At 39.3% G+C, this 25,405-nt stretch overlaps 1 protein-coding gene across 4 annotated transcripts in view; it reads right to left on the bottom strand.

Moving 5' to 3' along the window:
• Chrm2 (cholinergic receptor, muscarinic 2, cardiac) overlaps positions 1-25,405 on the bottom strand; it is a 140,648-nt gene that overhangs the window by 113,327 nt on the left and 1,916 nt on the right. The window lies entirely within an intron of this gene.

The following is a 25,405-nucleotide window of genomic DNA, read 5'->3' as shown; positions in this document are numbered from 1 at the left end:
TTGCTCTTCACTTTAGGAGCTCATTTATTACAAATCTGCTTTTGTTTGCTCCAACCTGGTGATTGTACTTCTTAAAGGGATCCAGTGTGAGAACTATTGAGAATAAGCATGTGTTGAAAATAAATTGAGTATGTATATCAGTCACAGTTTTCTACTAATAGACTAATAGACTAAAATCTGGATTTTACCAACTTCAGGTGAGTATTAGAAAAACAAAAACAAAACTACATCTAGCTGAACATGAACAGATATTTGTTTTTTGTCATCAGTCACTGAATTCATTATAATAAATATTTTCAGAATTGAGAGTTCATCTTGGAAGATTATGTGTTACCAATGATCTAAACATGATTTAAAGTATATAATGAGATGTATAGTTATATTCAAACACTACACTGTTCTATAGAGAGGTCTTTAGCATCTGAATTTGAGGAATTTCCAGATTTATCATCTGAAGACACTGAAAGATGTAAAGTTTGACTGTAATTCTCCTCTTAGATACACACACAGTATCATCAAAATCACCTTTTGATAACTGAACTAATTATTCTTCATATGGAAACTTAACTGTTCCAGTTTACCAGCACTACCTACCAACACACCCAATCATGCAAGCCAGTCTGTTCTGCTCTTTATTGTTTCTCTACTTTTTTCTCCTTATTACATGCACTGAAATTAACTTGGTTTGGAAGCCATCAGCCTACATAACAGAAGTTTCTTTTCATTTTATTCTTCTCTCATACAATATACCCCACCCACAGCCTCACCTCCCCTTCCAACACTTCCCCCATCTCCCCTATCCCTGAGATCCACTATTCCTCCATTGTCCTTTAGAAAGGAGCAGATCTCCCAGTAACCAAATATGGAATAACATAATGTTGTAAGACTATGCATAAGCTCTTATATCAAGCCAGAATGAGGCAACCCAAAAGAAAAAAAGGGGTCCTAAAAGAGTCAGAGATACTTCCTCTCCCACTGTTAGGAATCCCACAAAAACACACCAGCCAAACAACCACAACATATATACAGTTTCTTATCTGTGCCACCCTTTTCATTCTCTCAACTAGCCAAATTATGTAGCAGTCATAAGTCAGGGTCATTTTGCATAATCATAACCCAGTCACATTTTTATCCTGATTACTGCTTAGTAATATTTCACTAACCCAAACTCAGTCTTGCTGAGGTTTCACTTGAGACTCTAGATAACCTGTCATTGCCAACCTATGCATCCATGTCACTCCTACATCCTGCAACCCATCATCCTTGGCTATAATCGCACTCCCCACATTAAATGTGGAAATACCATTAGTGTTCTTCCTTTGTGATTCTCTCATGAGATTGCGTGATCATAATGACATTCTTGTGTGCTTTTACTTTTGCCAACAATTACTATGATGGTAAAACTTCAATTACACATATGAACACATATACACCATGCAAGGTAGTCCTTGAAAGTAATGGGACTTTATTTCATTTTTATTTGAATGGGCTCACATTTTAGTGAAGAATCACAGCCAGGATAGCACTGCGTTCTTTCTAGAAAACTTATCCTCAAGAATAAGGAAACTGTTGCCTGAAGACACATTGAAAAAATTAATTAAGTTCCTGTCCTAGACTCATGTCAAACCATGAAAATACAACTTATTCTAACCTTCACCACCAATGAGTTGTGTTCCACATGTCAAGGGCCTGTAGGATCAATCTTTTCTTTGTAATAGAGTACTGAGATGAGTTTTCAAGCAGCTCCAATGGATATATCATGTCTTTTAAAGGTTTTCTACTATAGCACTTTACAGTTCAGAAGGGAACATTAATGCCAATTTAAATATATTGTTTCTTTGAATAAGTCATCTACTGTTTTATTTAGTAGCAATTTTGCCAGTTAAGTGGTTTGTTTATTTCTTGTTTTATCTATAAAACATCTATATAATTCATTACACAACTGAAGCCCTTGGCTATAGGAAACATAGAATATGTAAAAGGAGAACTATGTTCCACAAAGACAGACATGATAGATGCTTATAATCCCAGATTCAGGATGTTGAGGCAGAAGAATCAAGGCACTGAGTTCCATCAAGGCTATATTAAAAGTTTATAGCCAGTATGGTTTATATGGCGATATCCTGTTTTGAGAAATAAGCAAACACATTGAAATTCTATGTTCAGAAAGTCCTCCTTATATTGGCAAAGTGGCAACTGTTTCAGAAGGCAAATCAATAGGGAGAAGTTGACCTGTATAACTATCACATCTGCATCATATATTACCTATCTGACCAAGTAAGGGTATAAGGAGATGTCCCATTATTTCAAGTCAGCACCATTTTCATCTACCAATGAGAAGATATCATTGTTGTAATACAGAAAAAATTAGACTCTTTACTGAGACCTTCAAGTATGGTGGGACCTAATGAAAAGATAACACTAGTTTCCTGCTTTTCAGTTAACTGTATAGAACTTCTGTTCTTACCCTTAATCTAAATAGAAGCAGCCCAGCAAAGAACACTGGTTGACACCACTATTGATAGAGCAGAAAAGAAGAGAGATCCATGGGTGTTGAGCAGGAGGAACCCATGGAGGAAATGAAAACTTCAGTACCAGGATAGCAGAAGAGATAGACATTTGTGTTTTGTAGGAAAGAGAATAAAGGTGACATAATCTTTAACCTTCCTTCACTGTAATAACTATAGTAAGAGTGCCTTCATATGCTTCCTATGTCACTATCATCGTTAACTATTTTCAAACAGGTATTCCTTTCTCTCCCCTTAGGTTTTAGCTTGTTATCATACAGGGGTAAAAGTAAATAAATTTGACACTGACTGCATGAATGCTTTTTTAATAGACTTAGACTAAATGTTCATAGATAGATAGATAGATAGATAGATAGATAGATAGATAGATAGATAGATAGATAGGAGAATATGTGATATGTATTGCACACATAAGAGGGCCTCTTAGAACAAATATAATCTTATTGTAGATTTACAATTGTTGTGCTTCTTATTGAAAATTAATCTTATTTTTCCCTCTTAACATACACTCTCATTCCACATATCAAACAAAGCAAAATAGATAAATTATATTAAATAAATTAAATTAAATATAACTTAGCAACCCTCAGTGATTTAGGCAATAGGTAAATACTCATAAATAGAAATGATTACCAGAAATACCCAGAGTATATGCCTTTTCCTTCATCTTTCAATTTCAATTCTCATTTTTCTTCTATTGGTTCATTCCTTTAACCAGTTCTATTATCTATCAGGTACCAGAGACCAATCTCCATTGGTAAGTTAGTTGTTGTTTCTACCTTCTCTCTGATTAACAAAACATAAACTGAAAATCAGTGAAAGGATTGCAAAAATTCTAGGAAGGAAGCAACAAAATGCTAATACATAAGACAATCCTATTAAAAAGTAAATTTTCATTAATTTTGAGGTTTTATACATTATGCTTTGATCATATTCATCTCCTGACTTCTAGATCCACCCCTACTTCACTGACATTCAACTTCATTTAGTCTTTATTTCCTTTTATAAAGTAAATAATCAGACCCCAATTTTTACTGCCCATGTTCTACTCGGTATGGGGCTATCCACTGGAGTGGTCAAACTTACCAGAGCCACATCCTTAAAACTAATTCTCCCTCCCCCTAAAGCCACCATCAGCTCTTAGGTTTGGGCTGGAAACCCATGAATCTCTTCCTACTGAATGCTAGACTATTAACTGTTCCAATCCCATTTTACTTTAGAGTCATATAGAGGCATTTTGACAAGTGGCAGATAATCCATCTTAATGATAAGAGGGCTTTCATCATGAAGTACCCCTCAACCCATGATTCATGATCATCATTTTGGAGGTCCACAGGGATCACCTAAGACCACCAGAAAACATAGCTATGCACATTAAGATTCATAGCAGTCACAAAATTAAAGTTATAAACTCATAACAAAAAATAACTTCTGGCTGTGGGTCACCACAACATGAAGAACTATATTAAAGGATCGTAGCATTAGGGAGGGTTAACCACTGTTCTGCATGAGAGAACACAATACCCACATCATGAAAACCTCTAAGCAGAAGAAAGCAAGAAAGGCTTATTGTGTCCAAGAAAGTTTAAATCAAAGATGTGTGGCTAAAATCACATTGAAGCAGCAGCAAATTAAGATAGTCATCATGAGATGTAAGAAATTCTCTGCTAATCCAGAGGACCGTGGTACAGTTTATGTTGAGAGAAGGCAGTGAAAACTCCCAATGTGAGCCACAGCATACAGGCCCTCAGTTCAAAACCATTTGTGATGAGCTACATGGATAACATTGTCCCCTGTCTTTCTATAACCACACATTATTCATGGTAAAACCAGGAGAGGAACAAAGACTGAAAGGTGTCCTGTGAGATGTCTGGCCAGTAAGCCTCAAAGCTGCCAATTGCACCTAAAACATCTGTCATAGGGAACCGCCGCGGAGTCCAGGAGAGAGAAAGGGCAACTACATTTGTTTTAGCACCTGAATATGAGTCCTAATCAGAAAGGGGACATTGAGAAACAACTAACTCTATGAGTCTAATGAAGCAAGATTTCAGTTTATAATGTTTCCATGATGGTAAGTTAGTGCCCAATGCATTACAGCAGTCTTCAGAGGAAGAAGTCTGTGATGGTGCATGGTAATAGTCCATACAGCCTTTGCGGTTTCTCTAAGACAATCCTGAAATGAAGAGGTCATTTTAAAAGAAGTGAGTATTATGTTACTGAGCTTAGCTAGTTAGTAGATGACAGCACTAATTCCCAAGAAGGAAAGACAAAGACAGAGTAGGGGGTCAATGCAAAAGGAAAGACAATTTTCAGTAAAGTGTGTGTGTGTGCGTGCAATTTAATGTATACTTGATAAAGAGGAGCTTAATTCCTATATACTATGCCTTTGCATAAAACCATCAGTCCTGAGTCAAGCCTAAGAGGGCAGTCTTGCCTCCTCTTCTATCAAGAAGTCCGTTCTATACTCACTCAAGCACAGCTCACAGTTTTTGGTCACTGGAATGAAGGCAGTCTTCTGGGGCTTCTCCCTAGAATACCCCTGGTAAACAGACTGTTTCTATTCATGTACTCCTCTTGCTGCCTCTGAGTCACAGGTTCTCACTATTGCAGAACATGGTGATTTTCTTTTGCATACTGACATTCTCTGGGGATTTTGCAAAGGAAAAGTACTTAATTTGAAAGGTAGCCAATGGCCACATAATACTCTTTGTTCAAATACTTTCTCCCAAAAAATATGCTCAATATATCAAACATATCAGTTATTTATGAATGCACACACACACACACAGAGGGGGAGAGAGAGAGAGAGAGAGAGAGAGAGAGAGAGAGAGAGAGAGAGAGAGAGAGAGAGAGAGAGAGAAGTATGTCAAGTTCACATGGTGGTTCTCATAACATGTGCCCATCACTTTCCTTACAGTGTATTTCAGTTACCTCCTTCCCAAACTGTCTAAGACATAAAATCATATTCTAGATCACTTAGCTTTATTAAAATCTAAGAATGTATTTTCTTAAAAATATTCTCTTGATAATTTAGTAATAACTTCAACCAATATCTCCAGGTTAGAAAAAGATACAGGGAAAGTAGTCATATATGCCGCACAGATTTTATTCTACATGGGGGGAATCCTAGCTAACTTATCTCCCCAGCAGCATAGATGTCCAGTCCCAAACTGTAATATTTCTCTACCTATAAGTGGAATAAGAAATCCAACAAGCACATAATTTGAAGTGTGTAAGAAAATCATATCCTTGTTATAACCAACATAGCCAAATAAATCAAATGAATGCACTAGGATGTTTCATCTGAATCTGTGTCATTATAAACTGTGGTTGCAATTTCAGTAAACTCCATGTGTATAGTATCACAGTGCTTATGAAGTGGACCTAAAATATCATGATTCTGATCATAAATCACCTATGCAATGGTTAGTTCAAATTGTCAACTTGACATAACCTAGACTTACCTATGAATAGAGTCTCAATAGGGATTATCTAGATAAGGTTGGCCCACTGACATGTCTCTGGGAGATTTTTTGACTCTCTTAATTGACATGTTCAGACCTAGCATGAAAATGGATGGCACCATTCCCTGGACTTGAGCCCTGGACTACAACAAAATAAAGCTTGCTAGGTACTGAATATAATTACATTCAATTAATATCATTGCATCAATCTTTATTTGGAAGATTCTGATTCATTTATTAACAAGATATGACCATAATATAAAACAACTCATATCTCACATTAATAAAAAAAATAACTGAAGCATAGGTCTTGTTAAAGTCTTAGCAGGAAACGGTAATATCTCATTTCTCAACAGTCCTCCTCTACCACAGAGATCTTTCCCCTAGAAGACTGAAAGCTGGTGATTAGTGTGACTTGAAAAACATTAATTCTACTCAAGTATGTAATTGCTTAAATAGTTCTCACCAAATTCTCACACCTTCTAACGCCACATATCAAATGTCAACTGCTCCATTTCAGGCTTCATATTCTCACTTTGGGAGTTGTGCCTCTGTTACCTGCAGACATGGGAAGGGATGTGTAGTACTAGCAGACATTGAGAAGAAGATCATTGAGCTCCTCCCTATTCTAAGGCATCCTCTCTTGGGCTTCTCACTAGAGACCCATTGGATAAACACAGTAGACCAAGAATCAAAAGAGAATGGCCTTGAGCTAAGTAAAGTCTACCTGGAGTTCCAGAGGTATCCTCTATTGGCTGATAGGAGAAATTTGTTGCAGTACTCACTAATAAGGGGATATTAGTCCAGAAGCTCAGAATCCTTAGAAGGGGGAACAAAATACCCATGGAAGGAGTTACAGAGACAAAGTTCAGAGCAAAGACTGAAGGAACGACCATCCAGAGACTGCCCCACTTGGGGATCCATCCCATAAACAACCACCAAACCCAGACATTATTGTGGATTCCAACAAGAGCTTGCTGACAGGAGCCTGATATAGCTGTCTCCTGAGGGGCTCTGCCAGTGCCTGGCAAATACAGAAGTGGATGCTCACAATCATCCATTGGACGGAGCACACGGTCCCCAATTAAGGAGCTAGAGAAAGGACCCAGGAAGATGAAAGGGTTTGCAGCCCCATAGGAGGAACATCAATATGAACTAACCAGTACCCCAGAGCTCCTCAGAGCTAAACCACCAATCAAAGAAAACACATGGTGGGACTCATGGCTTTAGCTGCATATGAAGCAGAGGATGGCCTAGTCGGTCATCAATAGGAGGAGAGGCCCTAAGTCCTGTGAAGGTTCTATGCTTCAGTATAGGGGAGTGCCAGGGCCAGGAATGGGAGTTGGAGCATTTGGGAGCAGGGGGAGGAAGGAGAGGATAGGGGATTTTCAGAAGGGAAACTAGGAAAGGGGATAACACTTGAAATGTAAATAAAGAAGATATCTAATAAAAAAATTTTAAAAACCAAAAAAAAAGAACCAATAAATTCATTGAAATGATATAGGAACCCCCCCTCAGTTTTACCTTCACAAAGATACCCAAGCTGGTTTTATTTATTGAATGAAGGATGGTCATCAAACACCTTCCTGACAGAGAAAGCTTCTCCAAGCTACTTTTCCAAACAAACATTTGAATTCACAGTGTTTCCAAATAAAATAATCAATATTAATATTGATAATAATAGTAATAATAAGTCATAGCAAAAGTTTTAAGCACACCCTGAAGGAGAACTACTTTTCAGGCATCAAACAGTAAAAACTTGGTCTTTCCTGCCAACTGGTTATTTGGTTTTCTTAGAGGCATGGTCAGTGAGATTTTGAAGTTACCTATATAACTGTATCTTTCCTGAAGTTTATGTTAGTCCAGATAAAAGTTTAAGCTGATAATTACTAGTTTACTTCTCCCTAACTGGGTAGATGATTTATTCCAAATAAGTTAGCTCAGTACTATCCTGGCAATGACATGGTGCCCATTCTAGATGAAAATACGATGGAATGCGAGCTGAATCCACTTCATTCTTATTTGCACCAACCCAGCTGGGACATGTAACACTACCTTAGCAATTTTATATTTCCTCAATTTGTTATTACCACACTTAAAATAAGCAAAGGGAAGCTAAGATGGTGGATATATAATCTATCTCAGAATGTAAAGGCTTCCTTTAGCAGATGTACGTAAGTCACAGTTAGTCTACAAATAGAATATCCAGAGAGAATGGATCCAACACAGAGGAAAATGGTATACTTGTCATATCACCCAACGTGCGCTACCAATTCAGCATCTGTTTGAGAGAAGAGATGCGAGATTCATCCCTTAGAGCAATGTGATTTGGCCCATTGCGTTTCCCTCGCTTTGTTTTACTTAATAAGCAGCTCTCATGAGGTGAAAGCTTCTGTGGGCCTACAAAGACAAAACAGACACAGTGAGATAATTTTCTGTTTTCTTCAGTGCCTTGCTTGGAGATATGCAATGAACTAGTCTTGCTGTTCTCTCAGAGTCCAGAGTATTTGAGGGTGTGAAGGAAGAAATTCAAGATGAATAGAGAACTGTCATTTCATGTTTTTGCGGGTCTACTCTTTCTTAGCACACTAAGTATGAGCTAGATAATGTCATTTGACTAATCTAACATCCTCCACAATGGTTTTACACACTTTTCTTATAATTCGACTCAGTAACTTTCAAATGAAATAGAATAGGGAAGTAATGTGACCTGTACAAAACGCTTTTGATTGGTTATAGATTTTTCACATGGCAATGCATAAGATAAATGTTGGAATGGCTCACTGACTCTTCAGAAGATGTACCCTCTACCTTCCTTCTGCATATATATGCAGAACTTGGCATGTTCCTTTTTTTAAAAAATTTGTCACGTGCTCTACATTCTTTGACGGGTTCTTATTTCTCCCTTTCAATCCACTGAAGCCCAATTGACCTGTTAGTGCTGTCATTAAACCATGAGCAACTGAATTAATCGCTGTGAATCCTTTGTGATCTCAGGAATCCTAAATTCCCCAACACAACACCCATGTTTTGTGGGGTTTTTTTCTTACCTTATCTCCTACGACAGACTACAAGGATTAGAATTATAATGAACCCTATATGCAAGCTAGATGTCTAGCTGTGAATCTAGATGCACATAATTTTTGAGCAATACATGTTGAAGAGCAAATGAGTCACAGTTATTTCTGGTTCAAGAATAGCTATCCCTTACAGAGCACCTGCGTCTGTCTTCTGTAAAGTAGATAAATAATGGAAGGAGATACAAATGGATTTTCAAATGTGGTGTCAAAAAAAGGAAAGTAAAACTGACATGAGAGTTGGGTTTTTTTTTTTTCAAGGTATGGGTGAAAGGGGCAGGGATAGCATCTTCTTTGTATGTGGATACATTTGCTGCCTCTGAGATTTAGGCTATTTTTGAGGTAGAGGTGGAATTGAAGAGAGCTTCTAAGACCTACTTGTCTTTTTCAGAAGCCTGTCCCAATTTTCTAGAAGCCTTGGGTTTTCACTAACCAGGAATTCAGAATACTCTGGGGACTTATTTGTCTCTCCTCTGATCCATTGTCATGGACTCACCACTTGCCAAGGAAAAAATGGCCATTTCTGTCCAAATCCCTTTCCCTCTGGGCCCATACAAAGATGAATGAAATGTTTCTTAAAGAGATGGAGGCAAATTAGCTTTCCACCTCTTGTTTCTCTGAACATAAAATCTTATCTGTTTTCTAGTGGATTCCTGGTATCCACTAATGGCACCAGTCTCTAAGTTGGGAGAAGTCTTATTCAAAAGACACAAAGCAAACGAACAAGAGCTGACTTCCTCTCACTCAGCAAAGCATTTCAATTTTAATGTTCATACTCTCTTTAGGGTGGAATTTCCGTCAGGCGGAGATAAGCAGCTTTGTTTCTTGGCAAGACAGACATCCTCTTTGATTTTGCCACTGAGTAACCCCTGAAGAGAATACAGTATTTACAAACTAGGCCTCTCTGACATGTTTGCCTATATTTCCCTGTCCTCTGACTGTTCCAAACACCTCTTAAAATAGCTTTGCAAGTAAGTACCTTCCCAGCATTCTCCAGGAGCACATCGCGTTCCCAGTGAGAGTGACAGTGGTCTGGGCTGCTGCACATTGGCAGCTCCCCTTGAATTTCTCAGGTCCATGAGATATTCAGTGTCCCAGACAACACCAGCTCCACAACTCACCACCAATTATGTCTCCTCTCTCCTTCTCCTGATAAAAGCAGACAAAAATACCAACAGGAAAAGAAAACAAAACAAAACAAAAATAATAAAAGACTGATATTTCATCTTAAAAAGATTTATGACAGACTGAATACATGTATAGCTATTGGGGCTTCAGGATGAAGTAATGGTAAGTTGGAAGGAAAATCCATTGGCATAATTAGGAGCGATGACATAAAAATGTGGCTTCCTAAATTGTCTTTTCTTCACTCTAAAGATCCTGCATGGATTTTTTTTTTTTCAAATCTGGCAATACATATGAGAACAGAGTCTCCTGGTGACCTTATAAAATGAGAAAGCAAACGAAAAAAGTAGAATTGAATGTAGGTTAATGAAAAAGTTCATTTACCCTTTCGGTTGGGAGCCTGGCTTTTAAATGCTCACTATGCACACCTGTAATCCCAGCAAGAATGAGGCAGAGGCAGATGAATCTCTGTGTTCAAGGGCAGCTTAGTTTACAGAGTGAGTTCCAGGACAGCTCAGGCTACACAAAGTCTGTGTAAACAAGCAAATAAAACAAACAGCAAACCAAAACTAAGCAAAACTGTTCACTTATCGTGCTACCACCTACTTTTTGAAGTGGTCATATATGTTTGTTTTTTTTTTTTTTTTTTTTTTTTCACAGAGGCAGTTAGACCAATGATGATGTTGAGTTTGGGTGAAATGCTGGGACTCTTATACTTCAAACCTGGTTCCAATACTGTGAACATGAGTTTTAAACCCACTACTGCTTTTTGTTCATAATAGATTTAACTGTGAAATAAAGGTATCAGACTGGATCTTAATGAGAAATCCACGGGTTTCCTGAATGTGAATAAATGGAGGTGAAAGGTAAAGTTTCAATAAAACATATAAGATTGGTATAATTTACCACTAATTTATTCTGCTTGAGGCATATCTAGATCAAAAGTCAAAGAAAGCTGTCTGGATCCCCCCTTTCTAAGCTCCTAATACATATTGAAGGCTCCTCACAGGTAGTGCAATCTTTCTGTAGCTATGGGAGGTCATAGCAAGGCTGATATGAATAAACATAAAGTTGCCCCAGCACAGAGAGTGGAAACTAGTATTTCTTCCTCTGTTGATATATGGCAGAGTGGAGGTTAGGTTAGTTGATGAACAAACACAGTTCTATTCATAAAGTGGATGATTGGTAATTATCTATTAAATGAGTGAATGCAAGAATAAACAAACCAATGCTCCAATTTCATCATTATCCAGCACAATGTATAGTTTCATGATCAAAACGGCTATTTGTCTTTGGTCATTTACCTCTCAGTCAAGTAGAAGAAAGAAATGATACAAATCTATTCCTGTAACAGGGGGAAATGTGTGCTATTTCAACACATGTGATTGTCCATTGCAATATACACACACAGGAGCTTTGTCCTGTTGCAAGCTCATGTGCTCAAGACAGAATAGATTAAGCTTAAACAATGATACTATCATTTACCTACAAGGGCAGCCTAGGAAAAGTTTTGCTGAAACTTAATGGAGTGTTGGTTTTCAATGTGGAAAAATATATCCTATGTGAATACTTTTTCCCAAAAGGAAATTTTATAAAGTCTCATATTATTTTAGAAGATAATTAACTTAATGTTATAGAAGCAACAGAATTATACTGGGGTTGGAAGAATCTTGGGAATTTAGGCAGACTAAGGCATAAAAATCATCATTAGATAGTATTTATTGAGTTTATCTCTGTACTAAGATTAGAAACAGATACCAGATTCAATGCAGAGAAAAAGGGAAATTAAAATAATTTTTAAAAGAGAGAAAAATATTTTCCTACCCTTATGCAGTAACTTTCTTCTAATGAAAACAGACAATATCAATGAGAATTTAACTGTGTTTATCATGGATTTGGATATAAATTCAGAGAAAATGAGCATAGGACCCAGTGAGGTACTAAAAGTGAAGTTGAAGTTAGTGTGGACATCATTAGTTATCACATGCAAATCCTATGTCTAATAGCCAGAATGGCTACATCAAGATATCAAACTGCATCAATCTGACTAAAGACTGAGAATAAAGAAAGGGTCACAGTCCAGAGAAATGCTAAATGACCCCTCAGGACTCATCTTGCTTCTGAACAGAAATGGGGACTCTGGTAAGCCAAATTCAGACATGTGGCCTTTCATCCAGAGGTCATATTCTTTCATAGTTGAAACTTTCCTTGAAGTGTTTAGTCTTTTTATCAAACTGTGGCATTATCATGACTGCCAAGTCTTGGGAAATCAGGCAATAAAGAGAAATGGAAAAGACACGGGTATGTGATGTCTTTTCCTTGCCACTCCTCAGCTAGACCCTGGGGAGCAGAAGAGTCACCACAACTGGGTAAACAATATTTTGTTTAAATTATTTTTTAAAAATTTCCTACAAAATATAATAGTGGAAAAATAATTAGCAAGATCCACATCATGGCAAGTAGCAGTGCCATGTTCCTAATAACACCGTAACTGGGGGTGGGGGGGGGGGTAACTCCCTAACAAAAAGAACAACACAGAGAGATTTAAAATATTTAGAACATGAAATCTCTGGTTATCACTAAAGATTTGTTGAATTCAAGAACATAGAATGAAGGACTAGGGGCTGGAGAGATGGCTCAACAGTTAAGACTGCTCTTCCAGTGTTCCTGAGTTCTATTCCCTGCAACCACATGGTGGCTCACAACCATCTGTAATGAGATCTGATGCCCTCTTCTGGTGTGTCTGAAGACAGCGACAGTATACTCCTATACATAAATAAATAATTCGTTTTAAAAAGTGAAACCAGAGACACTGAAACTTATAGAGGAGAAAGTAGGGAAAAGCCTTGAAGATATGGGTACAGGGGAAAAATTCCTGAATAGAACAGCAATGGCTTGTGCTGTAAGATCGAGAATCGATAAATGGGACCTCATAAAATTGCAAAGCTTCTGCAAGGCAAAAGACACCATCAATAAGACAAAAAGACCACCAACAGAATGGGAAAGGATCTTTACCTATCCCAAATCAGACAGGGGACTAATATCCAATATATATAAAGAACTCAAGAAGGTAGACTCCATAAAATCAAATAACCCCATTAAAAAATGGGGCTCAGAACTGAACAAAGATTTCTCACCCGAGGAATACCGAATGGCAGAGAAGCACCTGAAAAAATGTTCAACATCTTTAATCATCAGGGAAATGCAAATCAAAACAACCCTGAGATTCCACCTCACACCAGTCAGAATGGCTAAGATCAAAAATTCAGGTGACAGCAGATGCTGGCGTGGATGTGGAGAAAGAGGAACACTCCTCCATTGTTGGCGGGATTGCAAGCTTGTACAACCACTCTGGAAATCAGTCTGGCGGTTCCTCAGAAAATTGGACATAGTACTACCGGAAGATCCAGCAATACCTCTTCTGGGCATATATCCAGAAGATGCCCCAACCGATAAGAAGGACACATGCTCCACTATGTTCATAGCAGCCTTATTTATAATAGCCAGAAGCTGGAAAGAACCCAGATGCCCCTCAACAGAGGAATGGATACAAAAAATGTGGTACATTTACACAATGGAGTACTACTCAGCTATTAAAAAGAATGAATTTATGAAATTCCTAGCCAAATGGATGGACCTGGAGGGCATCATCCTGAGTGAGGTAACCCAATCACAAAGGAACTCTCAAATATGTACTCACTGATAAGTGGATATTAGCCCAGAAACTTAGGATACCCAAGATATAAGATATAATTTGCTAAAAACATTAAACCCAAGAGAACGAAGACCAAAGTGTGGACACTTTGCCCCTTCTTAGAATTGGGAACAAACCATCCATGGAAGGAGTTACAGAGACAAAATTTGGAAGTGTGACGAAAGGATGGACCATCTAGTGATTGCCATATCCAGAGATCCATCCCATGATCAGCTTCCAAACGCTGACACCATTGCATACACTAGCAAGGTTTTGCTGAAAGGACCCAGATATAGCTGTCTCTTGTGAGACTATGCCAGGGCCTAGCAAACACAGAAGTGGATGCTCACAGTCAGCTATTGAATGGACCACAGGGCCCCCAATGGAGGAACTAGAGAAAGCACCCAAGGAACTAAAGGGAACTGCAACCCTATAGGTGGAACAACAATATGAACTAAGCAGTACCCCGGAGCTCTTGTCTCTAGCTGCATATGTATCAAAAGATGGCCTAGTCGGCCATCACTGCAAAGAGAGGCCCATTGGACTTGCAAACTTTATATGCCCCAGTACAGGGGAATGCCAGGGCCAAAAAGGGGGAGTGGGTGGGTAGGGGAGTGGGGGGGGGGTATGGGGACTTTTGGTATAGCATTGGAAATGTAAATGAATTAAATACCTAAAAAAATGGAAAAAAAAGTGAAGGATTAGATTAAATTTGATTAAAAGAAGCAAATAAGATCATATCACTTTTAGAAAATCTGAACAATATATGGTACGAGGATTTCATGGATTCTGGGACTTAGGGAAATTGCTTCGTGGAGTTAGAGCAACCATCAATTATTTCTGAAAGAGTACCCCAGATACCAAGAAGTACCAACACAAAGGAGGGGGGAGCCATATCTATTATGGGATAGGATAGGAGGAATGGCAATTATGAAGTATAATCTAGATCCCATGTCTACTGAAATAATGGTACCACACCAGCCCAGAGAACCTAACAAACCTTACACAACAACTTAGTATCTGAGGATTGGGGAAGAGAAAACAGATCCAAGAACAAAGGACCAGGGATCATGCATTGCAAAACAGAAACTAAGTAAAGCAAGCTAGTGAACATCAAAGGAGAGATGTCTGACAACGTCCTACTCTTTTATGGAAATAAGCCCTTGGGATTCTTCTAGACACTTCAATAATAGAAAGAAGCCATTTTATTGGTTTAAATAAGAAAACTCACTGGAGAATAAATACGACCTCCTTTACTGCTAAAATAAATAAATAAATAAATAAATAAATAAATAAGATTAATTAAAAAGTTTGGAAGGCCCTCGCAGAGATGGAAGCTGAGGCGTCTTCATGTAAGTGGGAGCATTTAAAGAGGAATGCTGAGGTTGGGAATTTCCTGCAGAAGGTGTTATGTAACCACAAACTGCAAGAGAGAGGGGAGCAATTATCACCTTAATTAATTAGGGCCCGGTTGCCAGTCCCTTGTGAAAGATAATCCTTGATTAAAGGTGTCAGTATGGAAAAGTATTGACTGATAGGGAAACACCGGGAGTGTGAAATTTCAATTAATTGTAGCAAAATTTAGCTAGTATTATCATTTACCAATAGACAGTGATGATTCTCTGGAGTTTTTGGGTGAATAAACAGTTAAGAATTGACCGGTAGATACAAAAACCGGGAGAGAATTAGTCCACGGATGCTTCACTTCCCCCAACAATTAGGTCCTTTGGCTCTTTATTTGTGTATTTGCAATATAGAAGTCAGCATTGAGTAAGAGCCATTGCATTGTGGAGAAAGACTATGGGAGTGGTTGTATAAAAACAGACAGGGACTAAATAATTCCATCAGTATACGACTTGGGTTTTTTTTTTTTTTGCCCTAATCAAAAGAAATGTTATACACCTTTGATAAATACCTATGAAATATTTTATGTCTAGGGAATTCAGACATAAAATATTGCTTCTTTCTGTGCCTCAATATAGCTCTCAAGGGACTTTTTTATGTTCTATCAATTCCAAGTAGAAAATAGACAAATTTGCCTCCTCCAGGCTACTGGTCAACATGATGGTTCTGAGCCTCACCTCAGACTCATCTCTTTAACTCTATCTTCTGTCTTTTAACATGTTGTTCATACATTAATTTTCTGACCGATGGTTGCAAGTGGGACTTACCTCTGTATTATTCTTCCGTTTCTCTTGGTCCTTGTTTTTATCAGACTGTGGTATCAAATTCTCAATGGGATACCCTCTTTAAAATGTGCCTGTTGTCCCCTCCTCGGTGATAGATGGATCAGGGTTTGAGGAAACGACCAACCAATAACTGGCCCAACTTGAGAACCATACCATGGGAATGAGCCAACCCCTGACACTATTAATGATACTCTGCTATCCTTGCAGACAGGAGCCTAGCATAACTGTCTCCCGAGAAACTTCATCTAGCAGCAGATCGAAACAGATGCAAAGACCCACAGCCAAATATCAGGCAGAGATCAGGGAGTCTTGTGGAAGAGTGGGAAATAAGATTGAGTGAGCTGGAGAGTCCAAGCAGACCACAAGAAGACCTACAACGTCAACTAACCTTGGCTCATGGGGTCTCACAGAGACTGACCCACCAACCAAAGTACATGCACGGGCTGAAGCTAGGCCCCCAGCATATATAGCAGATGTGCAGCTTTATCTTCATATGGGTTCCCTAACAACTGGAGCTGGGACTGTCTCTGACTCTGTTGCCTGCTATTAGAATCCCTTCCCTTAGCTGGACTGCCTACTTGGGTCTTAGTGGAAGAGGAAGTGCCTAGTCCTGCTGCAAGGGGATGTCCCAGGGCAGGGTGCTACCCAAGCTGGTGTGGCTGGGTTCCGGGGGAGGTTATCTGAAGAGAAGGAGTAGGAATACTGGGTAAACAGATTTATAAGGATAAGACTTGGGAGGACAGGAGGAAGCGGGGCTGTGATCGGATGTAAAATGAATAAATAAATTAATAAAAATACGTTCCCGTTCTACAGCAAAGCAAGCAAGGTTTCAGAACTGATATTTCACCATAGATGTGGCTCTGATGCAAATAACCTCAGACACAGGCTTAGACCAAGTTAGTCAGTGTCAAAAGTAAACATCCAAAAACCAATTTCTTTTAAGTTTAGGAAGAAAACGTAAAAAGTGCACACCACAAAGGGTGAACCTGAGGCATAGAAATAATATATCCAAAGAATTGACAAACCTTGTAAAGTTTCCTGGAAGCATGGTACAGAAACTCTCACTGCACACTTTGTTTGCTTTGCTTTGCTGTGGGGAGCTAGTCACTACTGTCACAGGGGAATGTCTCATTCACAAATCAGAAACAGCCACTAATATATAAAGGCTAAGTCACAGAGAACATCCTATTGTGGTCTTTTAAAAACAAAATCAGACTGGGACTTACCTATCCACTTGTTAAAGACATCAGGATTTTTGTTATTATTATCTTTAATCTATTTTTACAGTCCAGTCATCACCCCCTCCTGGTCCACCCTCTGGCAGTTCCTCATCCCATTTTTCCTCCCCAGTCTCCAAGAAAATGTCCCCACACCCTCAATCACACCCCACCTAGCCAGGCCTCCCCATTCCCTGGGCCTCAAACTCTCCAGGGTTAGGTGCATCTTCTCTCAGTGAGACCAGACCAGGCAGCCCTCTACTGTATATGTGTTGAGGCCCTCACATCATCTAGGGTACAGTGCCTTGTTGGTGGCTCAGTAAGACAGCAGGATCTAAGCTTTTGTCATCCATGGTACTCCTTCAGTACTCTCGTGACTCAGTACACAGGGAAAGAGATTTGTGCTGTCTCAGTTTACATATAAACATATAGCTGCACTCTTCATTGACAAAATAAGAGTGAAAATGATTTTGAGGATAAAGCATGAAAACAAAAGAGCTATCTGCAATACGTATTTTGGGTGTGTGGTCGCTTCCTTTCTTCTCCATAAAATGAAGCCAAATATTGCAGTCCAAAAAAATTCAATTGGGAAATGAAAGGGAAATTCCACAGATTTCACGTAAGTTTAGGTAGAAACCTCTTCCCTTTGAAACAATTTCAAGGAAGGTACAGAGATAATCATCTAGTTCAACAATACAGATTTGTGTGTGCAATGTGTTTTATTACCACTACTCATCAATTTATTCTGTGCTTAGCGTTTATGAACTGTAGAAAAAAGTAGTCTCCAGGTAATTCTTTAGATACCTAAACTCACCCCTAGTAAAGAGCCCTGGAGTAGTTTGTTAATCAAGAGATAAGAGGCTCATCTTCCCCTAGTTTATTGGTTTGGTAAGGAGAAGAATATCTGCTTTATTAAAACAGAGCAATCTTCCTCTCAAGTAAGGGGTTTGAGCAGGAACATGGGGGATGAGCAGCAGAGCATTCCTTTCCCAGCGCCTACTGGATACGCCTGTCCCTTGGGATCACCATAGTGCATGAGTATTTACAGCAGTTTCAGCCAAATGCACCCTCTTAGAACTGGAGACAATTCCAGCACTCTCCTGAATCCTCCCTGAGTGGCTGGGGAAAGGAAGAGGAAGAGGAATAGGCACAAGTCCGTTTCCTCCGCAGAGTAAATCTAGACAGGACACTGTGCAGAGGGCAGCACAGAAAAGTGCTGGCATCAAAACAAAACAAAACAAAATTATGTTCAGGGAAGACATCAGTGAGAAAGAACACAAAGGGGTAGAAATTGAAATAAGGCTTACAAAGGGAACTGCACGCTCAACCCTTCCCAGTCCAGGCTAACTCGAAGGCTGTAGATATGGGGTTGTAACTGAGCTGCATATAAACAAACTGGTATGCAGAAGACAGACACCATGACCCTCGGGTATGCTGAATTGTTATTTATTCAATTCAATTGCTTATCCTGGAATCTGTCCAGGAAACCAAAAGGTTTCTAACTATGCACATCACTGTCTCTGGATCTTGACAATCTATAAGGGGAGACAGAGCTTTCATGTTAAGTCCTGTAGAAACATTTTAGGGTGGAGCATTCTGTATTTTTTTCCCTCTCTTCAATGTCTTGTAAGTTCTAAAGCTTACTATTTGTATTATGTTTTACTATTACTTAAAATGTGCTCCACTTCTGTCCATTTTGGGATCATATCAGGTACCTGCTAAAAAATCTAGATTCCTGGGAGACTTCTTGCTGACTCATAATCTCTTCATGAAGAACAGAGTATTCTAGGCATTCAACCTATGAATTACTCTCTTTAAAAAGCCAGAAAAGGCTTTAAGGTAGTAGTCATTTAGCCAGTTCTCAGAATCCTGTCATGCAAAGCACTGGCTATGTATGCTGACCATTGGAAACCTGTTTTTTGTGTGCCTAGAGGTCAGAACCTAAGGATAAATGAGTACTTAGCCTCCAAAACAGATGCCTTTCTGAGGCAAAGGAAAACCTAACACTTCAGAACACGCCCCCCCCCCCCCCACAATACACACACACCGCACTTCAATTATTCACTTCAATTTATCTTGAAAATACAAACGCTCAGCTTTGTTGGTCCATGGCTCCATGTACCAGACATCTGAACCAAACCTAGGATGCAGCCTAGGAAGATTGTTGTACAATAAAGTAGGAAGGGACTATGAATATTTATGGAGTTCTAAACATCTATGCAAAAATTTTGTTAGAAAGTCAGTCAGCTATTTAAAAACCAAAACCAAAATCCATATCTCATCATGTCTCAGCCTTTAGCCTAAGATTGTGTATAAATATTAATTCTTATTACCAGTGTATTATAAATGCCTGCTTTTTATCACTAATAAAAATATATCCATTGTTCTATTTTCTTTAATTTTAAATTTTAAGTTCTAGTTGTTATTTTATGACCAGGACTAGATTAAATCAGCTAAATTTCACAAGTACTTTCATTTTCAAATACTTTAGTTAAATATTCACAAAAAAATTGTTCAAAACCATGCAATACTTTAAAACTCCTGTCTTTCCCTCCAAAACACACTATCATGTCTATTAAACACCAAAAATTCCATGTTATTATATTGATTCTGAATATAAATAAGAAATCTGGTTGCTTTTCAGTGGTTATTGTAATAATAACAACATCACTGATGAATTAAATGAAAGAAAGGAGAGGAGGAAGAAATGATGAGAAAGAAGACATTGGCTAATAGTTGTTTAGCTTTTACTCTAGTTGATCAGAATACTAAGCTACTATGAAGTCTTTCTATGCAGACCAAACAGAAAGAAATGATGAGTAAAGATGCAGCTGGGGAAAGAGACTTTATCAGTGCTGGACAGTCTCACTGCATCAGTGCTGGACAGTCTCACTGCATCAGTGATGGACAGTCTCACTGCATCAGTGATGGACAGTCTCACTGCATCAGTGATGGACAGTCTCACTGCATCAGTGATGGACAGTCTCACTGCATCTGTGATGGACAGTCTCACTGCATCAGTGATGGACAGTCTCAGTGCATCAGTGATGGACAGTCTCACTGCATCAGTGATGGACAGTCTCACTGCATCAGTGATGGGCAGTCTCCTGAATCAGTGATGGACAGTCTCACTGCATCTGTGATGGGCAGTCTCACTGCATTTGTAATGGGCAGTCTCCTGAATCAGTGATGGGCAGTCTCACTGCATCTGTGATGGGCAGTCTCACTGCATTTGTAATGGGCAGTCTCACTGCATCAGTGCTGGACAGTCTCACTGCATCAGTGTTGGAAGAGTTTATTACAACCACTTGAGAAACACTGGAGAATTTTTAAAAAGAGTACTATTACATGTCGATAACATAGAAGTTCAGTTTTGCATTATGAAAAGGATGTCTTGGAATGAAAGAAGGAGGTGTAGTACAGAAAGCTGAAGAGTGGAGGACCAGCTCAATACATCATAATAAAACCCCCTGGCAAGGGAGATTTGGGGAGAAGTTCTGGAGAAGCCCCAAAGAGAGCACTGGCCTGCTTTGCCACTTACGTAGAAGAAGCTGTAGAATTTGGAGTGAGAAAGATAAGGTGTTCTTAGCACATCAGTTTTGTGTCAGTTTGTTGGGTTATGAGTGACTAATAAAAATGTGCTCATTAATGCAGACGAAGAGTAAAACGTCTAGACATTTCCAGCAAGGAAGTCTCCCCATTAAGTCAGAAGACTTCATTTTCTTTTAAATCCGCAGATCAAAGCATACAGAATATTCTACTAGATTCTCCTCTTGGAAGTTTCTCTGCCTCTCATAAAAAACATTTCGCAATCATATTAAGTGCAAAAGGGTGTATAGGTCTAAATACTTACATACATACATAGAACTTTCTAGATCTCTGCACAGTAGACATCCTTTAACATACTTAGAAAACAGAAAAATCTTTTTTATTATATCATTGTTTAAACTATGTTAATTAATCCTTATCTGAGTCATTTTTATTTTCGAATTGAAATTAAAGTGTCTCCTAAGCTTTAAACAATGATGAGCGCCTCATAAACAAACCAGTGCACTTTCTGTCTCTGAACACCAGAGGGCATCATTAGGTGTAAGCTTGGCTGGAGGGAGAAGGGTTGAGGGGGAAAGAATTCCATTACTAATGACAGAAACTGATTCTTATAGTATACCCTTATCTACCATGAAGCATTACCATGGTAACAGCAGCAGCTAAGATGACTGTATATTTAGGTCATAGTATAAAAGGAACTTCAGCATGTGAGAAGAAAGAAGAAAACGAGATGAAGTAAGACAGGAATCGATAACATAGAAGCTCTAATTTCTCTTCCTCCTCCTCAGCTGATAGCAGTACACAAAGTCACATTTGCCTTGCAAAGCAGAGGTTGGCAATAAGGTCTGACTAAAATTAAAAGAAGCCATTGAAACTCAGAATCCGAATGTCCAAAGGGGAGGGGGGAATAGTAGAGAGCAATTCATTCACTATAATACTATGGAGAGATGCTAGAATGGACGTTGACTTGTGAACTTTTTCATGAAGTACTTAGATGTTTCACTTTGGGAAATCTATTTATCTACTTATCATGTGTTCAACTTGAAGGCATCTGACATCCTCTGGGTTCTCTTGCCTTAGCTTAGAGGTGGATGTGACACCTGGCAAAGTGCCTGGTACTCTTAATGCCTTTGGTTTCTTCCAGCAGAAATGATAACTAACTAAGTAGAATAAGCATGTTGTGCCAACTAAGAATGTAGTTGGCACTGACTCCCCTTACATTTCTTTCCCTGGATGTAGGGGGTCTAAGCAGAAAAGGCAGAGTTGAATTAAATGGATGGAGAGAACATGATTGAAAACTGAATATCACAGTTGCTTTCCCCAAACACAGAAAAAATACCGGCTATGCCTCTACATACAGTCAATTTGCATAGTACCCGAGTGAAGTCTCTGGGAGTCCAACAGGCTGTGTTTGCATCTTGGGGCTGCAACATACTATTTATGTGATTTGGGGCCATCACTGCATTTCTGTGACTGTAGGTTTCCTTTCCTGTAAAATCAAGAAACTAGCATCTGTCTCCTAGGATTGTTGTGATGAGAAAATGGATTCCTATATTTACTCATTCAGCAAAGATTTGTTAAGTTCCTGGGATGTGCCTGACACTATTTAAAATCATAAGGATTTGTAGCAAAACAGATAATATAATGCATGTAAGCGGCTTAGGAAAGAACCGGGAATTTAGCATAAAGTTTGAAAATGCCTAAGGAACAGTGACCTGCTTTCCATGATCTACCCCCTGCCTCTCTTACACACACACACACACACACACACACACACACACACACACACACACACACACCAGGTAGGGGGAGACATTTATGCACACATGCACATATTGTTATACCACAAGACAACAGCAGAGCCTAGGATATGCAGAAAGTATACTTGCTTTGCTGACCCCTAATGAAAGGGATTGGAACATCTGCTCAGTGAACTAAAGGAAACGGAGTGCAAACAAATGATAAGGATGATGGGCAGTTGTAAATAGCCACAAGGAAAATTTTACCAGGGTTGAATGCATTTGAGTCCTTGTGGGGACACAGCATAGACATCAAAAATAATATACCAGTGCAAACGTAATTTTTATGAGTAAAAACGGTCTTTCAAGGGGACTCTGACGTGTTGTTTATCAGACTCTACCTTATAGAGTAAAAGGAAGAAATGTTAAGATAAGATGAAGAATGCTCTCTGGGAAGTTATATGGAAAGATACTTAGGAACACTGTTTCACGTAGTGGCATATTAAGACCAGTGTGAGGAGTTGAGGCTATACCACACTTTATTAAGGTCATTTCCACAGAATCCTGCCCTTACGTTTCCTTCTCCTTTCTCTCCTTTCCTCTTCACCTCTCCTACTTTTGGCTCTAATTCTCTTCTTCACCTCCTTCTTCTCTTCGCATTGGGGTGGGTCTTGGAGACACATGCCTTCTCATGGGCCAGCTCATTCTTCACTGACCACTGGACACTCACACCTTCAGTTCCCCTACTTGTCAGCCAGCAGGCTAGCACCCCTGAAGATGCCCTGACGCTCTGCTACCCTTGGCCCTAGCAGTGGGCTATTCTGGATTGGAATTTGGCAAATGTTCTCTAAGTTTGTGTCCAATTTCCTGTCTGGACAAAGAGACAAATTCACTTTTAGAGTAATTTGTTAGTTTTATTTTTAAAGACAGCAGTTTATCGTCCCCCTGCCCCAAATGGTTGCCTATGGGAGCTCACCGGAGAAAGAGTTTCTATATTTTAACTGTTAATCTCTCCCACAGCTGTCTCTGAAGTCACTTAAGAGCTTCAAACACGTTTTCTGGGTTCTCATGCACTTGAACTATGATAGGGATATTGCAATCCACCTAGTTTCTTTCTCCAGTTCCCCTCCAGGCACCCTCAGGCACACTTACATAAGCACACATCATTTCTCCCTTTACAGGCTGACGAAACATCTGTCAAGTAGCCTACTCTTACTTTTGGGTCCTACAACTCAACTTTCCCTATGTCCACTCCATTATATACACAGAACTTTCAGGCCATAGACAAACCTGAGGAGGTGTTCCTGGCCTTTAGGAGGTCTTTTTTGGATTTTAAAACTCATTTGCTGATATTATTTCATCTCAGAAAGTCCATAGAGTTGATGAAAAGTTCTTTATCATTATATTGCCAAACCTTCAACACATTTTTTTTTGTAACAGGATGACAATCTGGCGTTAACATAACTCTTTTTAGTCCCTTTCCTAAGGGAAAGCTCTAACAGTGTTGGCACAAAGTTCTTCCATCATTGACAACGATCTCAAGAGTGCCCTTTCTCAATTGTAGCCCAATATAATTCTCAGCATGAAACCGTGTCTTGGTTAAATGGACTGGTTTTATCTCTACAATTACTGGTGTCTTTGTGAAATTCTTCAAGATGACCCAGGGATGCCTGATTATGAGAGGTTTCTATGTACGTATATCCAGATCCCTGTTATTGTGAGCAGTGAAAAGAATATATCCACCCCATGCTTATCAAGACAGTTTATGCTTATGCACTTAATTGTCTGCAGAAAACATCGTGAAATCCTTTTCCCCACAAGCCAGAGTTAGTTAACATGGAGTTTATGAGCTCAGCTGATTCTTTGCGCAAAGAACTTTGAATCCAGGAATATGCCAATTACAAGAAATAGAAAGAAAGTGAAGGCCCACTCCGGTCCTCAGCCATCAGACTACCCTGCACAGCTTGGAAAAAAAGATGCAGCTAGTTGGACTGGGGGCAAGATACCCAGTGTTGGGATGGGAAAATCGCGTCACACAGCGCCTCAGGAATGCTCACCCCTTTGAACTGCCCCAGCACAATCTCTCCACCTCACTTCTACTTCAAATTTCCAATTCTGCCAGATTGTCCTGAGGTTTCTCCAGGGAGTACGAGCAGCTCCCCTCTCCATTCAACCGGGTTGAGGCAGAAGCCTTAGCCAAGATGACCAAGGCTGCAGATGCTTGGGGAATGCCCAAAGGTGGCCAAGCACTGGAGCGCTAGTGCTTGTATGGAAGAGCTTTGAGATGTGTGTTTGTGCTGCTGGCTGCTTATGCTGGAGGGACTGAACATCCTAAGATTTCCATATAACAACTGCCACCCAGTGTAAAGGAAAGAACGAGAGAAGCAAAACCAGACCAAGAAAGAAAGAAAGAAAGAAAGAAAGAAAGAAAGAAAGAAAGAAAGAAAGAAAGAAGAAAGAAAGAAAGAAAGAAAGAAAGAAAGAAAGAAAGAAAGAAAGAAAGAAAGAAAGGAAAGGGTAGAGATGAATATAAGGTCAGAGTGGGAGATTCTGGACCTGGAGCAAGGGGCAAGGGTCTTCCTGTGGTGGGAAGCTTTGGAGCGTGGGGTTGCAGGAACAGGCTCATAGGGACCCCGAAGTGACACAAGAATATGAAAGGGCAGCTTGGGTGATGTGTCAGCAAGCAATTTTACTTGCCTTCCGTGTTTACTTCCATTTCTCTGCCCTCCTCCCAGCTCTTGGCAGCGAGTACTTCTCTCCATGGACATTTGCACACAAGCTCCCGAGTCTGCATCACATAAAGGGACTGAAAGACCGGTCGAC

This window comes from Mus musculus, chromosome 6 (genome assembly GCF_000001635.26).
Source record: "Mus musculus strain C57BL/6J chromosome 6, GRCm38.p6 C57BL/6J".
Classification (NCBI taxonomy): Eukaryota; Metazoa; Chordata; class Mammalia; order Rodentia; family Muridae; genus Mus; species Mus musculus.
The sequence above is the reverse complement of the archived record's forward strand: the minus strand, read 5'-3'. Positions and strand labels throughout refer to the sequence as shown.